Raw genomic sequence first — 17,012 nt, 5'->3', positions numbered from 1 at the left:
GTGAACATTCATCACTCACTCATTGTGTTATGTTGAAGGTTCTCATTCTTGATGGGATCAACAAAACACAACGAGTGGATGATGAATACTGATCACTGTTTTTAAAAAGAGCTTGGTTTAACAGCAGCATGTCCAGTTTATCATTCAAAATTATTTACCTCATTATGAATGTTAATATCAGAACTTCTTGAAGACTGGTTTATGACTCATACAAAGTTGCACTGAGACGAGAGTGGATTATTATTAACACTGCAGTGGTCAAAGGTAAATACAAGGGTGATTCAAATGAAAACCATAAAAGTGCTACAATATTTTTAATTGTACCAATGAACAAAAAACTTACATATCATTTTTCAACATACTTTCCCTGACATCGAAAGCATGTATTCCACTGCTTCACATGTGCCCAGATATAACGGTGAAAGAATTCTTTCTCTTGTTTGTGTAGCCACTCGTGCACCACGGTTTCCACCCCTTCCACCATTTCTGAAATGCCTGCCTCCTATTGCTTTTATGAGTGTACTGAACAGATGAAAGTAACTATGAGATCTGATGAATAAGGTGGATGTACCAGAAATCAAAATCTAATTTCTTGAATAGTCTCAACTGTCTTACGGGCTGTATGTGGTCGGGCACTGTCATGCTGTACTCCCGAAGTCAGAAGTCCTCATTGTTCACGCCTGACTGCAAGGCAACGTTGGTTTCTCAGCCTATCTGAATAAGAAGTACTGGTTACTGTCACTCCCCAGTCCATGTAATGCTATAAAATTACTCCCTTTGCATCCCAGAAGAGAATGAGCACGACTTTTCCAGCAAATGATTGCTGTGGAATTGTTTTGGTTTTGGCAATGAGCTGTAGTGACATTCTTTGTTTGATCTATTCACTTCTGGTTGGTTATAAGTCATCGGCTGTAACAATTCTTCCAAAAATGTACCACATTTGATGTGGAAACAGTGCAAAAATTTTTGACAGGCATCCACATGACTGTCTAATTCACCAGTCAACTGGCGTGGCACCCATTTTGCAGACAATTTACTGAAGTGCAGTACATTGTGAACAATACTTTGCATTGAATCAATACTAATCTTCAAACTTGTGGCTATTTCATTCAGTTATACATCTATTCTCCTTTACCAGCTCTTCTGCTCACGCAATGTTCTAATCTGTCGCTATGTGGTGGGCCTGCCCTGGTCTTGGGGCATCCTCCACAGAAGATACACCACTTTTAAACTTCCTACACAACTCTTACACTTGCTGCAATGACATTCTGCGATGAATTTTGACTTGTTTGAGACCTTCACTACACAAAAAACACATCACAAATCGCTGTTTAACTGCGGTGAACTCTGACAGAGGGGTGGCCATCTTCTTGTGAACATTGCTGCCTTCTCCTGCATCGTAGCATCAGTCTGCCATATATCAGTTACTACCTGAACATCAAGGAACACTACTGCCACCTATCAACTCCATCACACAATTTTTTGAAATTTTATGGAACTTTAAGTTTTTCATTTGAATCACCCTCACAATATGTTACCAGAAGCCAATAGACACAAACTCATTTCAAAAGAAATCATATTTCCAGCAAACGATTCTAAGGGCCTATAGAGCTTTTTGTCAGCTACCACCATGACCACACATCCATCCTTGCCACCACACAACACTAAAAATTAGTAACACAATTTCTAAAGTCATCATGCTCAAAGACTGGTTCGATGTAGCCCTTCGTGCTAGCCTAACCTGTGAAAACATCTTCATCTCTACTCAGCTACTACAACCTACATCCATTTGAACCTGCTTACTGTACTTGAGCCTTTTTCTCCCTCTACAATTTTCACCCCTCACACTTCCTTCCATTACCAAATAGATGATTCCTTGACACCTAAAGATGTGTCCTATCAGCCAATTCCTTATTTTACTCAGGTTGTGCCACAAATTTCTTTTCTCTTCAATTCAACTCACTGCCCCTCAATCAGATATTCACTCTTCTTATCCAATTTTCAGCATTCCTCTGTAGCATTAGACTCCAAAAGTATCTATCCTCCTCTTGTCTAAACTGGTGTCACTGGTTCCACTTCCAAACAAGGCTACACACCACACAGATGCCTTCAGACAAGACTTCCTAACACTTAAATTAATATTCAGTGTTAACAAATTTCTCTTTTTCAGAAATGTTTTTGCCACTATTGCCATTTTGCTGCCTAAATGACAAAATTTATCTTCTTGGTATTTTAGCATATCATCCCCTAAGCTAATTCCTTTCTAAATTTCTCCTTGCTTTTCATTAGCCTGCTTAATCAATGTAGTGAAAGAATAACATTGGAGATCCTGTCTCACATAACTGGAGCCTGATTTCTGTGGAAGTTGTGGATAACTTTTCCCTGCTTTTCTTTTATCTCTGCTACATTTAGAATTTCAAAGAGCGTATTCGCATCGCCATTGTTAAAAGCTTTCTCTAAATCTTCAAATGCTGTAAATATAAATTTGCCTTTTTTCAGTCTGTCTTCTAAGACAAATTCAAAAATCAGTATTGCCACTTGGGTTCTTACATTTCTCCAGAATTCAAACTGACACTCGAAGTTATCTTCTACAAGTCATACCACTCTTCTGTACATAATCTGTGCTGTATTTTGCAACAATCTCTTATTAAACTGATGGTTCTGTAATCTTCACAGAGGTCAGAACTCACCTTCTTTGGGAATGGGATTATTACATTTTTGTTGAATGTCAGAGGGTACTTCACCTTTCTTATATCATGCACAACAGAGCTCAATAATTCTAAGAGAATGTTGCCTACTCCAGGTGTCTTGCCTCAGCTTAGGTCTTTCACTGCTGTGACAAAATTCTCTCTCAATACTGCACTTCCCATCTCATTTTCATCTACTTCCTATTCATACACATAACAGTGTTTTCATTTTCATTTCCTCTGTACAGTCCTCCTATATGCTCCTGCTGCATGTCACGCTTCCCTTTTTTGCTTGATACTGATCTGACATCTGGTCTCTTCTTCAGTCTTAATCTGCAATTTATAATCATTAAATTATGGCCAAAGTCCACATCTGCCCCTATAAAATGCTTTGCAGTATAAAATCTTGTTTCTAAATCTCTGTCTTACCATCACATAATTTAATTGCAACCTTCTGGTGTCCCCAGGTTTCTCCTATGTATTCAACCTCCTTTCATGATTCTTAAACCAAGTGTCAGCTATGACTAATTGTGCTCTACGCAAAATTCTACCACGTGGCTGTCCCTTTCTAGATTTACTACATCTAGATCTGTACTCTGCAAACCATCGTGAGGTGCATGGGAGACGGTTAGTGCCATTGTGTCAGTTATTAGGGTTTTTTCCTGTTCCATTAACGTATGGAGCTCGGGATAATCATTTAAAACCAGTTCTTGAAACTTTGTTAACAGACTTTCTTAGGATAGTTTACATCTAGCTTCAAGAGTCTTCGAGTTCAGTTCCCTAAGTATCTCGGTGACACACTCCCATGGATCAAACAAACCTGCGACCATCGTGCTGCCCTTCTTCGTATATGTTCAATATCCTCTGTTAGTCCTATCTGGTACGGGTCCCACACACTTGAGCAATATTCTAGACTCTGTTGTACGAGTGATTTCTAAGCAGTCTCCTTTGTAGATGATTGCACATCCCCAGTATTCTAGCAATAAACAGAACACTACCATCTGCTTTACCCATGACTGAACCTATGTGATGATTCCATTTCATATCCCTACAATGTCTTACACTCAGCTGTTTGTACAAGATGGCCGATTCCAACAGTGACTCACTGATATTATAGTCTATGTTCTTTCGTTTTCTGAAGTGCAAAATTTTACATTTCTGAACATTTAGAGCAAATTCCCAATCTCTGCACCACTTTGAAATCTTATCAACTACTGGCTGACTATTTATTCAGCTTCTTTCAGGTAGTAATTCATTGTAAGTAACTGCATCATCTGCCAAAATTCTGAGGTTACTATTAATGTTGTCAGAAAGGTCATTAAAATACAACATATGTAGCAAGGATCCCAACACACTTCCCTGGGGGCACACCCAAAATTACTTCTATGTCTCCTGAGGGCTCCCTGTTGAAGATATCTTGCTGCATTCTACCTACCAAAGAATCCCCAATAAAGTCAAATTTTGGTGGATAGCACATACAATCGTACTTTTGACAAAAAGCATAGGTGTGCTAGCGAGTCAAATGTTTTTCAGAAACCAAGAAATACATCATCTATCTGACTACCTTCATCCAAATCTTTCAGTATTCATGTGAGAAAAGTGCACATTAGGATTCACATGATGATGTTTTCGAAATCCACGCTGGGTAGCAGCGAGTAGGTCATTCTGTTCAAGATACCTGATTATGTTTAAGCTCGGAATACGTTCTAACATTCTACAACAAGTCAAGAACAGTGGAGGGTAGTTTTGCAGATCACTTTTACTGCCCTTCTTGTAGATGGGTGTGACCTGGACCTTATTCCAAGAAATAGGCACTGTTTTTTTGTTCGCGAGATCTACAGTAAACTATAATTAGAAGAGGGGCTAACTTAGCTGAAAATTTAGTATGTAATCTGACAGTGATTCCATCGGGCCCTGGAGCTTTCTCAGTTTTAATGATTTCAGTTGTTTCTCATCATCACTGACACACTTATTTCATTCATGTTTTCAGTGGTATGAGGTTTAAATTGGGGTAATTCTCCTGGGTTTTCCTTCATAAAGAAACATTTGAAAATGGAGTTAAGCATTTCACCTTTTGCTTTGCCATTCTTAATTCCAGTTTCTACCTCACTCACTAGGGACTAGACAGTAACTTTGGTGCCATTAACAGCCTTTACATACAACCAGAATACATACAGTATTATGCTATGGTAGTCGATGAAGACATCACACATTGCTCTTTTAACAGCCAAATGCACTTCATTCAGCATCTATAGCCCTATGCTTTGTTTTACAACTATTATGCCGTAATGCGTGTTTCTTTAGAAGTTTCTTTACAGTGACTGTGTACCATGAAGGTTCCCTACCATTATGAACTGTTCTACTGGATACATATCTATCCAGTGCATGGTCAATTATTCCTTTAAACTTGAGCCATAGTCTCTCTACATGCTCCTTCCCTGTGCTGAAAGTTTCAAATTCCTCATTGAGATACAACACTGCTGATTTTTTAACTAGTTTAAGTGAGCATATGTATATCTCTGCTCAGTTCAGATGTCCTTTGTACTTTGTCAATCATTGTTGCCACGAATGTGTCATCGTCACTGATACGAGTTTTGATTTGGACATCCTCAAAGATGTCAGGTCTATTTGTTGCCATTAAATCCAATATATTGCCATGAGTAGGGCTCCTAGCTGCATTTAGTAAAGTTCACAGGATGCCGCATCATGCCCACCAGTAACAAAATTGTAATTTTCTTATTTAATTGTTGAAGATTATAGTCTCCACCGCTGATTACATATGATTGGAAAATGTACGTACAAGTGAACCAAGGTTTTCTCAAAAGTTCTCAGTTACAACATGAGACAAGTCTGGTCAGTGATAGGCCAATCATCATTTTATGTCCACTCCTGAAACTGAGTCTTGCCCAAACCATCTCACATGCAGCTTGAATTTCTATCTCAGTGGATATGCCTGTTCTTTCAATATACACTTCTATTTTCACCAAAAATCTCAATGCTATCAATTTCAGGTTTCAACCAGCTTTCTGTACCTAGTATTATGACAGCTTCACTGCTTTTCATGAGCACTTCAAACTCTGGCAATTTGTTGCGAATGCTTCAGCAGTTTACCATTAGGATTTTAATACTCTCACCTGTGGGGGAGGCTTTCTTTCGATGTCACACTCATACAGCTATCATCTAGATTGGATGCAGAGTCACCTAACCTGAAAAAACTCTTGTGTGCACCCCACACGCCCCATCAGATACCTGAGTAGCAGCCTCTGATGTGTAGTGCACAGCTGACATTATTTAGGGGGGACCATTAACAGTTCTCAACCCTATGTCGCGAGTCCAGAAAGTAGTTTGTCACAGAACTTTTGAAGTCTCTGGTTTAGTCCTTCCACTTAACTCAGAACCAAGGGGCCATGATCAGTTCTGTGGACAATACTGCAAATTGTGAGCTTAATTGAAACTCCACACACAAGGCTGATCTTCTCAACCTTCTCTGCCAGTCACTGGAATGACTCAAGAATAATCTCGTAGCCAAGACGACAGGCATCACTTGTTACAACATGCAACACAATCTACAGTTGGTTGCACCCTGTTCCCTCAATGGCTGCTGGAATAGCCTCTTCAACATGTTAAATGAGGCATCTGGGCACACACACTGGTGACCTTTCCAGCCCCTTGGTCCCATTTCCCTAAGGTGTACCATTATTCGCCGTATGTCTGAACTGCCAGTGATTAAAAGACCCCTAACTCTTTGTGTCTGCCTCCTCCTGACACTGGACAAAATAAGTTCCCCCAAAACATGTGAAGTAAATCCCACTGGCTCAGTTTCAGTGAAACACAGCACCCCAAACTTGTTGGTTAGGGGGATCGGTACAACAAACTGAATCCTCCCTGGTCCCTGTCCACCTTCTGCAGGATGCCTAGATCTAGCATTGACATGTCACTTGCAGTAAGTAAACAGGTAATGACAGATCCTGTATTTTCTGCAGAGGAGACATGACCCACTGGAAAGGGTAGTACTTGAGGTACCTATGGTATAGATAACACCCGACCACAACTCTCAGGAGTTCTTCTAACACACTGATTCGCAGTAGCTGCCAATTGTTTAACAATAGTTAGGGTGAATTCCAGCTGCTTACAAATGTCAACAAACTGTGTCTGAAAACAGCATTTGCAATGGGGCTACATTTTGGCTGGTGAAATGTATTACAAGGCAGTGAACAAAATACTTTAAATTAAGCCCACTGATCATCTTTTAATCTGTTGTGCTAAAATGATGTTAATTCCCTATAAGAATTGAAGCAAATCCAGAAAACGGTATTTATATTAAGAAACACAAAAATCTGTGGTAAAAAGTAGTAGTTTCCTATAACGTTTTGAAGATAATTATAGTTGTACGGAAACTCAAAACCAGAGTTAATTTACGATAAATGCAGGTATTATATAGGACTACTCCTGTTTGATTGTGGCACCATACACAATCATTAACCTGGCTCCAGGGAGGTAGGGTGCCCTTCCCTACTCCTCCACTGGGGTAATTCCTGCCTGGCGCGTCCACGTCGCGGGGGTGGGCATCCTACACTTCAGTAGGCCGGAGTGCTAGGATGGCTGAGTTCAGGCAGGGACCCAATCCCGTGGGGTATAACACGGAACCCATGCCCAGGGTTACGGGTGAAGACCTTAATGGCAGCGACGGCGGAGAAGGAAGACTTCGGAACGGTGTAGCTGGCAGATGAGGCAACCCTCCTTTCTGGGGATTAAATGAGAAGGGAACCACTGCCTTGTGGTGGAGGAGAAACTCCAAAGGCTAAGGGAGACAACCCCAACAGAAAATCCTTCCTTGCATTAGGCCTAGCAAGCCAATAGGAAAGTCTTCATATATTGCTTTCAAAACACAGACGAGCCTCGGAACGAACCACTCAGGATTTGACCCCACTGCTTCTTCAAGTACTGGTGCAAATGATGGGAGACCTGATGATATTCATCAGTACAAGAAGATGAAACTAACTGGACTAAAAAATAACCTAAATATTGGCACCCTTAATATATTAACCCTCAATGGAAAAATGGAAGAAATGACAGATGTACTAACAAAGAGGAAGTTAGCTATATTGGGATTAAGCGAAACAAAGTGGAAGGGAAAAGGTGAGAAGAATTTGAGAGGAGGAGGAAAACTGTACTGGAGTGGGAATAACAGGTATGGAAGAAATGGTGTGGCAGTGATGGTGAATAAGAATGTACAAAGCTGTATTGAAAATGTGAGATATATATCAGACAGGATCATAATCTTAAACCTGAGATTCCAAAAAGAAACACTAAAAGTAATCCACATTTATGCACCTCAAGTGGGATGTAGCGAAGAAGAGAAGATGGACTTTGAAAATGTGTTAGAAAACCATATAGAGAGTGCTAATATAGTGATGGGAGATTTTAATGCACAGGTAGGCAAAGACAGAAATGGATTTGAGCAAGTATTGGGATGTTTTGGATATGGAGGCAGAAATGAAGAAGGGGAAAGACTCCTGGATTTGTGCCAGAGGAATGGAATGAAAATAGCAAACAGCTGGTTTATGAAGAGAGAAAGTCATGTTATCACCAGATACAGTTGGGATGGAAGAACGAAGAGTGTAATTGATTATATTCTAGTAGATAGGGAATGGGGAGAGAAAGTAACAAATGTGAAGGTAATTCCAAGTGTGAGTGCAGATGGAGACCATAGATTACTGGTGGGACAATGGAAAATGAATCAGTGTGTGAAAAATAGAAAACAGAAGAAAGTGATGAGGATACGGGATTGGAAATTGACGGAGAGCGAATGTACTGAGAAGTACAGGGAATTAATAACACAAAAATTTCCAAAAGAAGTTTTCTGCGATGTAGAAAAAGAATGGAGTTTATTCAAAGACACTTTAGTCAAAGCAGCACAAAAAGTATGTGGCAGAACATCTGGAAAGGAAAAAATAAGACAGACAAGTTGGTGGGATGATACCACAATCCAAGCAGTTAGAAGAAAAAATGGAGCATGGAGAAAATGGTGGAAAACTAAAAATGATGAAGACCATAAAAGATATATAGAGGAAAAGAAGAAGTGCAAAGAAATAGTGGAAACAGCAAAGAAAAAGGCATGGGAAGAGTTTACAAAAAAACTTGAAGAAGATGTGAAGAGCAATAAGAAAATGTTCTATAAAATGATGAAAAATAAAAGGAAGGCTTCTGAAGTACCAGTAAAGATGGAAACAGAGGATGGTACCATTATTGAAGATCCAGGGAATATAAAAGATCTCTGGAAAGAACATTTTAAGAAGCTGTTAAATGCTGAGGAGCAGGTACATGAGGAAACAACAAATAATGAAGAAATTGAGAGAAGTTGGGAAGCAGAATTAGGACAAATTACACGGGAAGAAATGGAAAAAGCTGTGAAGATGAATAATGGGGGGAAAGCCCCAGGACCTGATGAAGTATCAGTGGACATGATAAGAGCAGCAGGTCCAGTGGGAATGCAGTGGCTGTATAGAGTACTATCAAGCGTGTGGAGATATAGTAAAATACCTGATGACTGGAGAACAGGAGACATTGTTCCCATCTTCAAGAAAGGCAATAAAAGACTTTGTAAAAACTACAGAGGAATAACCCTCATGAGTCATACAGCCAAGATTTTTGAAAGAATTTTACTAAATCGAATAAGTGAAAAGATAGAAAAGGAGCTGAGTGAAGAACAGCATGGGTTTAGGAAAGGAAGGAGCACGATCGACCTGATATTTTCTATTCGTCAACTGATGGAAAAAAGTTGGGAGTATAACAAAAGGGTGATAATGGTTTTTATAGACATAGAAAAGGCATATGACTCAGTTGACAGGGAAAGACTCTGGGAAGAGCTGAAGAAGATAGATATAGAAGATGGATACATTAATGTTATAAAGACAATATACAGAGGCCACAATTGTAGAATTAGAACACCATTGGGGAACTCTGAGTACTTCGAAATAAGACAAGGACTTAAGCAAGGAAGTATTCTATCTCCTGCGCTTTTTAATGTTGTGATGGAGGGAATGAATAGGGCAGTTAAAGATATAGTAAAAGAAAAAGACAAAAAGATGATTTTTGCAGATGATATGGTAATATGGGGTGATAAAGAGGTAGATGTACAGTTACAGCTTGATGCGTGGAAGGAAATAATGAAAAGGTATGGATTAAAAATAAATAAAGATAAGACTGAAGTAATGGTATTTGGAAGGGAGAAAGGAATCAACGCAAATATTACCTTGAATGGAGAACCCCTCAAAGTGGTAGAAAGTTTCAATTATTTAGGGAGTGAAATATCTAGGGATGGAAGAATAACTAACGAAATTAATAGGAGGTTACAGAAGGGAGGCAATTTCTACCAAACAATAAAACATCTGATTTGGAACAATGAAGTTTCAGAAAGATCAAAACTCCTTATGTATAAGAATTATTACATCCCTATTGTCACCTATGGCGGAGAAACATGGACAATGACAGAAAGGGACTGGAGCAGACTGCAAGCAGGGGAAATGAAATTTCTCAGAGCAGTTAAGGGAAAAACAAGAATGGACAGAGTAAGGAATGTAGAGATTACAAAGGACCTCAAACAAAAAAGTATGAGAGAAGAAATTGAAAGAAAGAGATTAAGATGGTATGGGCATGTTAAGAGGATGCATGGGCAGAGACTCCCCAAAATTATGGAAGAACTAAAGATGGATGGGAAAAGACCTAGAGGGTGCCCAAGAACATGGTGGAAAATGGGAGTGAGAATATCTGTTGAAAGGAGAGGTGTGACCTGGCAGCAAGTGGAGGAAGAAAAGCGGTTGGAGGACCGAGACAAATGGAGAGGACTCGTCAGCACCCAGACCCGGCAGTAGCTGGAGCGGGATTCGGATATAGATAGATAGATAGACAGACTCCTGTTTAAGGGAAAACTGGATGTAACACAACAAATTGCTCATACATTACGTGAAGGATAATGGTAGCTTCCGAAAAAAAATCTAAAAAACGCACGTTTATCTGCGTTGATACAAACGAAGTTCAGGGATGATGTGTTCTGTGGAAGAACTGAAAACCAGAAACGCTGATTTGCTACAAAACAAATTATGTAACCAAAACACTCGTACCGGTAACTTACGAAAATATAGTTTTGCAAGCGTCCGAAATTTATCAAAAATAACCATTTCTCACGTGATTGTACAATGAAATTAGTGAAAGATTGTTTTGAACGAAGATAGGCCTACTGTTTTCAAAAATGTTAAAAGAGCATAATTAAGTTTGCTCCTACAATTAACGATAATAGTACGAGTTTATCGTAGCACTTGCAAATCTTCGAAATTTCAGAATATATCACAAGACAAACGAATATTGATGCAATCAATGAAAAATTGCGCAGTAACAACGCGAAACGGTAAAATATGCTAATGTAGAACTGTAAGTCGGCACACAATCTCGAACACGCAGCCTCACACAAAGGAAAATTCGCACTGACTTTTCACTTAGCTGATTCTGTGTACACTTCTACACTGGCATGTTGAAGAACAGCGCGAGTTTATCTCGATCAAAATTGCTAAAATGCGCGACACAAACAAAGCACGTCGTCCGCCAGTTGCAGCTAACAATGCCCACATTTCATTTCCTTTCCCCCTGAACAAGTATTCCTACTACTTTTTCTTCTCTTTTTACCTATTACTGAATTCCAGTCCCCCCAAAACAATTAAACTTTCGCTTTCCTTAACTAACTGTAGTTTCTTTTATGTCATCATACATTCTTCCAATCTTTTCATTGCCTGGGGAACTATAACACTTAACTCACAAGGAGTGGTCTCTCAGACTGCGCCGAACTCACTCCCCAAGGCCAGTTGTGGTGGAATGCTTTCATACTTCCCGTATCCTCCCTAAATTGCCACGCCTATGATGTTTTGTTGTCGGTTGCGTTGTCACCTTCTGTGTTTATTGTTGACACGTGTTATTGATAGGTTTTGCGAGTCTCTTAGACCGTGCCTCGTGAACCACGTACCGGCATCTGTTTTCTTCAGTACGGTACACTACAGCTAAAAATGTGTTCGCATGAATGTGTCAAGTCATAACTTTCCCGAGTTCAATGAAATTGTTAGTCGGTCTATGGAGGAAAGTGTCAGTGATATGGATGAAGAAATAAACGAAAAAGACAATGATTTTACATTAGCCAGTGATACACAGTTCTGCCATCAAACAAGAGTATCATTCAGAGTAAGGACTTCAGGGAAGTTGTGATGGGGATCTGTCTGTTTCTTCAATGAAATACTTACAGTGTTTGTTACAATTGAATGTGTTCTGAGTGGTGATACGAAAAATGTAGTTCCCAGTGATGAATGTCAATTTGACAGACTTTCTTTTTATTTTTTATGCACAAATTTAAGCTCTGGAATTTAAATTTATTTGCAAATTTCTTACAGAGTTTATATAGTTTTCCAGACTGTAGAATTCAGTACTCCAACAGTCCATTTACTTGTACTATTTAAAAGAACCACACAAAATTATATGCCTTTGTGTGTTAAATAGTAAAATGCTGCAGGCTTTGTTTATTGTGATACAATAAACTAGGGGCATTTAAACAACAGTTAAATACTTGTAAAAATAACTGATATATAGCATAAAATAAAAATTTTATATGTTTTTTGCCTTTTAATCTCAGTTTAAACATAGGGGTCACAGAGACCCCACCTCGTGGTACATGTTACAGAAAAGTCACCTGGCGAGTTAAGGGCTAATAGTAAGTATATAAACTGTAATGCTCTTTTGGGGTACTCACATAATTATTTTCACATCTATTGAGAATGACATACTGAATACTGACTCCTTGGATGTCCTGAATCTAGTCACTGGTCTAGTATGAACCTTCGTAAGCTCGGTAACCCTACTCCTCTACTGGAGGAGTGTAATGGAAATGTGGCAACATAAAAATAACTGGGTAATGCCAGGTAATAAGCTAGTACTAAATAAATAAAAGAGTAATTTAGAATTTCCACTCTCCCTCACTTCAGCAAGAGTGTGGCACAATACTGAGTCATGATGAAACATTACTGAGGGCTGCCAAAGAAATTAAACTTGTCCAAAGCAGCTAAAATGACTCAAGTTACATAAAAATTCTTGTAACATAGCTATCAAATTGTTGCTATGTTTTGTATGTCCAGAGCCAGACCACAAATAGAGCAATAGTGAGTGAAGCATATTATGTATTACTTGCGGTAGACATATGAGTTAATGTAGTGGAGAAATTCAGCAACTAATCAAAAATAATTTTACACAAAAAAGGCTGTTAGGGTTGAAACAATACCCTTCTGATGTCCTCTGCAACACTTATCACTGGATGCCAGAGAGAGACACACAGATCTAGTACTCAGAACACAAGGACTGTTAGCTCGCTACTGCTGAACGGGGTTTTGCACTGTCATACAGAACAATAATGCATGCAGCAATGAAAACAGGGTACTTCCATCAAATTGTATTTTTTGTTTGTTTGTTAGTTTATCTGCCGTATATTGTAGCTACTGCCTGTTATCATGTCCTCACTGTCAAATTACAACACCTCAGCAAAATAATCCATCATGAAAGGGACCTGTCTGGTTTGTTGTATTGTTTGAAATTCTTTCAAGTGATGTGTGCTATAAAATCACACAAGCAACTGGGGGTCATCAAACTGGAGATAAAATGGACGGATGTAATATCCAGAAACAGTTAGGAACAGAAACATGGTTCCTTTCATCTTCCATTGAGAGAGATGATTACTATGAAGTTCATTACTTGTCACCTGCTGAAGTTGGTGAACATACTCTGAGCTGAAACAGTATTTTAGGCCTGGTTGTCAGAGAACCGCACTTTCTAACATAAACAATATTAACCATTAAAACTGTAACATCAGGAATTACAGCAAATAATGAAATTTTACTTACTGCGGGTATACGGTATAATAGGAAGAATACACAATCATAGTGGTTGGCAAGTAGTGGCCCACCAGTCTCTCGGTAATTCACATCCAGATGTTTTCAACGGACAAGAGGTCTGAAGAATGTCCTGGTCAGGGCAACACTTGGACCCCTAGGTACTGCAGTGGATCAGGACAGAATGGGGATCACGTGGTCCTGCACTCGCTTTGTTGAAAGATAAAATCACAGAGACCTCATAGATACAGCACAGTCAGTGGTCTTAACATGTCAGAAAATAATGCCAGCTATCCAAACTACCGGATAGAGGTGATCTTGTGTATCCTATGGTACCCATATCAATGTGCCTGGTAGTCGCCCTTATGGCGATAACAAATGCAATCCTGCAACATTAGTTCTCCTTGAACTGCCGCGCGAATACCACCGTTGTGACACTGTATGCAGAACTGGGACTCATCTGTACAGATGACACAGTGCCACCCCTGTATTCACTGTTGTTGAGTGCACCATTGTTGGCACACCTCACTCTGGATGTAGCATCAATGGAAGCCAAAACAATGGTTTCTAAACTGACAAGTTTGTGGTACTACAGACCTCAGCACACTGTCCACATTGATACTTTTCTTTCTGCATACAAGTCTGTTCATGATTCAAGGTTTGTGGTGTGACTCTACAGCCCTGTACGACCAAGCAAACAATATGTCTATGTTTGGATACTCGTCACACAAGATCACTGATATCTTGCGCGAGTATGGCTCTGCGTAACCCACTGATTTGAAAGTTGTGGAATGCTAACCAAAACAAATAGCAATATCACAGGACAATAAACCACGGCACCATACACAACAATCTTGCCACTGTCTATTTCCAACATATGCTGCTAAACATCATATCACAAACAATCAACAATAAAATGGTATTTCTGAATGAGAAACACAAAATGGCCAGCAGTGTTGGAGTCTAGGAACTGTGGCATCACTGTCAAGTTATCTGTATCGTAATGACACCATTCTTATATTCTTCCAACAAACAGCTACACTGACAAGCCAAAACATTATGACCACCTGCTTAACAACTTGTTTGTCCATCTTTGGTATAAAATACAACGTGTCTTCGCACAGTCCATGTAAATTGTGTAAATAACGGGCTGCTGACTTTTGTATGCAGTGATGGCACCCGATAGCAAGCCAGATGGATTCCATAGTATTTACATCAAGCAAATTTGGTCACCGACACATCAACATGAATTCACTATAATGCTACTGAAGCCACTGTAGCATGTTTCTGGCTCTGAGACATGTACAAATACACTGCTGAAAGATGACATTGCCACTGGGGAAGACATAAAGCATGAAGGGATGCACATGGTTTGCACCAGTCATGTTGTTTTCAGTTACTACCACAGGTCCCAAGAAAGAGCAGGAGGGTGTTTCCTAAAGCATAATACTGCTCCCACCAGCCTATGTCCATGGCATGCTGCATGTTTTGAGCCATTTACCTCCATGACGATGTTTGTGGAGATGACAATTGACCTAGTATAGCAAAAATATGATTCACCCGAAGAGCCGACACCTTTCCATTGATCGACAGTCGAATCCTGATGGTCCCGTGCCCACTGCACTCTTGACTGAGCACGTTGTTGGGTTAAGATGTGAACACCTAGGGATGGTCTGCTGTGGAGCTCCACATTCAACAATGTACGATGAACGATGCGTTCCAAAACACCTGTGTGTGACCAGCATTGTGCTCTTTCGGTAGATATGCCACAGATCGCCATCTGTCCTACTTTACAGAGCAGACAAGCTTCCGAACCCCACGTTCTGTAAAGATTTGTGAACTTCCAACCATTTAGCATCTGGCAGTAGTTTCACTGTCCTACCTCTTTCCACACATGCTCACAACTGCAGTACATGAACATTCAACCAGCTTTGCTATTTTCGAGATAACTCATTCACAGGCTCTGTGTAATAAAAATCTGCCCTTTGTCAAAGTCACTTATATCAATGGATTTTACCATTCTCAGCCCATATCTTCAATAGGTTGACCCCTTTTCATGTCTATTCCACTTACATACTTTTGTTACCACACCACTTGCCCACAAAACCACTAAGTGGCATCCGACATTGTGGTGGGCGGTGGTCATAATATTTTGGCTGTTCAGTGTGTAAATTTCAGTAGCCTACTTATAGTGAACAACAGTTGACACTTCCTCCTTAAGACTGACAGCAAAATGTGTGTTCTTTTTGCATGTTTGTTGTCTGAAGTGTTCTATTTCTTTCCTGTAACACAAACTGCTACAGCCAAATGAATCATGAAGGGACACGACTGCATATCACCAAGTTGGTATGATTTTCTTCCCTACAGGTGTCAAATTTGATCATTCAACAGCCTGAGCTTAGCATTTTTGACAAAGACATTGAATATCTAGGTGCAGCATTGGAACAAATGCCGAACTATCTTTAGGTATTCTGAAGAGATGTGTAGGGAGCACTTACGCCCATGCATTAAATCTCATATGTATATTCTATGAAACAAAAATATTATGAGACAGAACTTATTTTGCAATCATGTTTTGTACATCCATCCTGGCCTTTAAACTGACTTGGTCAGAAGAGATATCTGAATACAACATACTGATGGCTTCTTTGATCTATATTGTTTACTTGACATTTGCAATGGATCTTTAAATTCAGAAACATCATCATAACAACTGCATTTCATTTTCTTGAGTATCTGAGGCATAAGCACAAAAAATTTCAGCCATAATAGTGACAGTGACTGTGTGATGGAATTAATTAATTATAATTAAAAACTAATGAACTTCATCAAAAATGCTGAAATAGAATACAAAAAGCACTATCCATTTTACACAAAGAAATTAATATATATGTTCAGATAAAACATTTCTGGTTTTTTTTTACAGAAAAATCTAAGCCAGTCACTTCATGCAGTTCACAATAAATAGACTACAAAATTGTATCATTTAGAAATTTTGTATGAAAAACAATATTGCTAATGACGTTTTCATATTTTCCATTAGTTTTAAGTAAAACATATTATCTCATCATGAACGTGTATGGTGTTTTACAGATTGCGCATTATCCTGAAGAGAGTCATCAATAGACAAAAGTAATTTTCAACTTTAACACCTCACTTTTCATTGTAATGCTTCTTTTTCCTATGTATTTCCTCCCGTATTTATTTCTACATTGATCTTCAACCTTTCTTGCCTCATCTACATTTCTTTTCCCAGTGTGTGTTTACTTATGGCTAACTGCTCTCTCTACTATTCCTGATTTCTCGAGCAGTCCAATTTTCAAATGCTGTAGAATTTTGGTGATTTTAACTTTGTCCTTCATAGACATTTTTTGTGTACTACATGCAACATGTAACCCACTAATAA

The 17,012-nt window shown here is 39.2% G+C and overlaps 1 protein-coding gene across 2 annotated transcripts in view; it reads left to right on the top strand.

Annotated features, from left to right (window-relative positions):
- The window catches only part of LOC126095034 (dual oxidase-like), a 261,993-nt gene that overhangs the window by 154,571 nt on the left and 90,410 nt on the right, over positions 1–17,012 (top strand). The gene's annotated exons all lie outside the window — the stretch shown is intronic.

This window comes from Schistocerca cancellata, chromosome 8, assembly GCF_023864275.1.
Source record: "Schistocerca cancellata isolate TAMUIC-IGC-003103 chromosome 8, iqSchCanc2.1, whole genome shotgun sequence".
NCBI lineage: Eukaryota > Metazoa > Arthropoda > Insecta > Orthoptera > Acrididae > Schistocerca > Schistocerca cancellata.
This window is presented reverse-complemented; position numbering and strand designations above follow the sequence as displayed.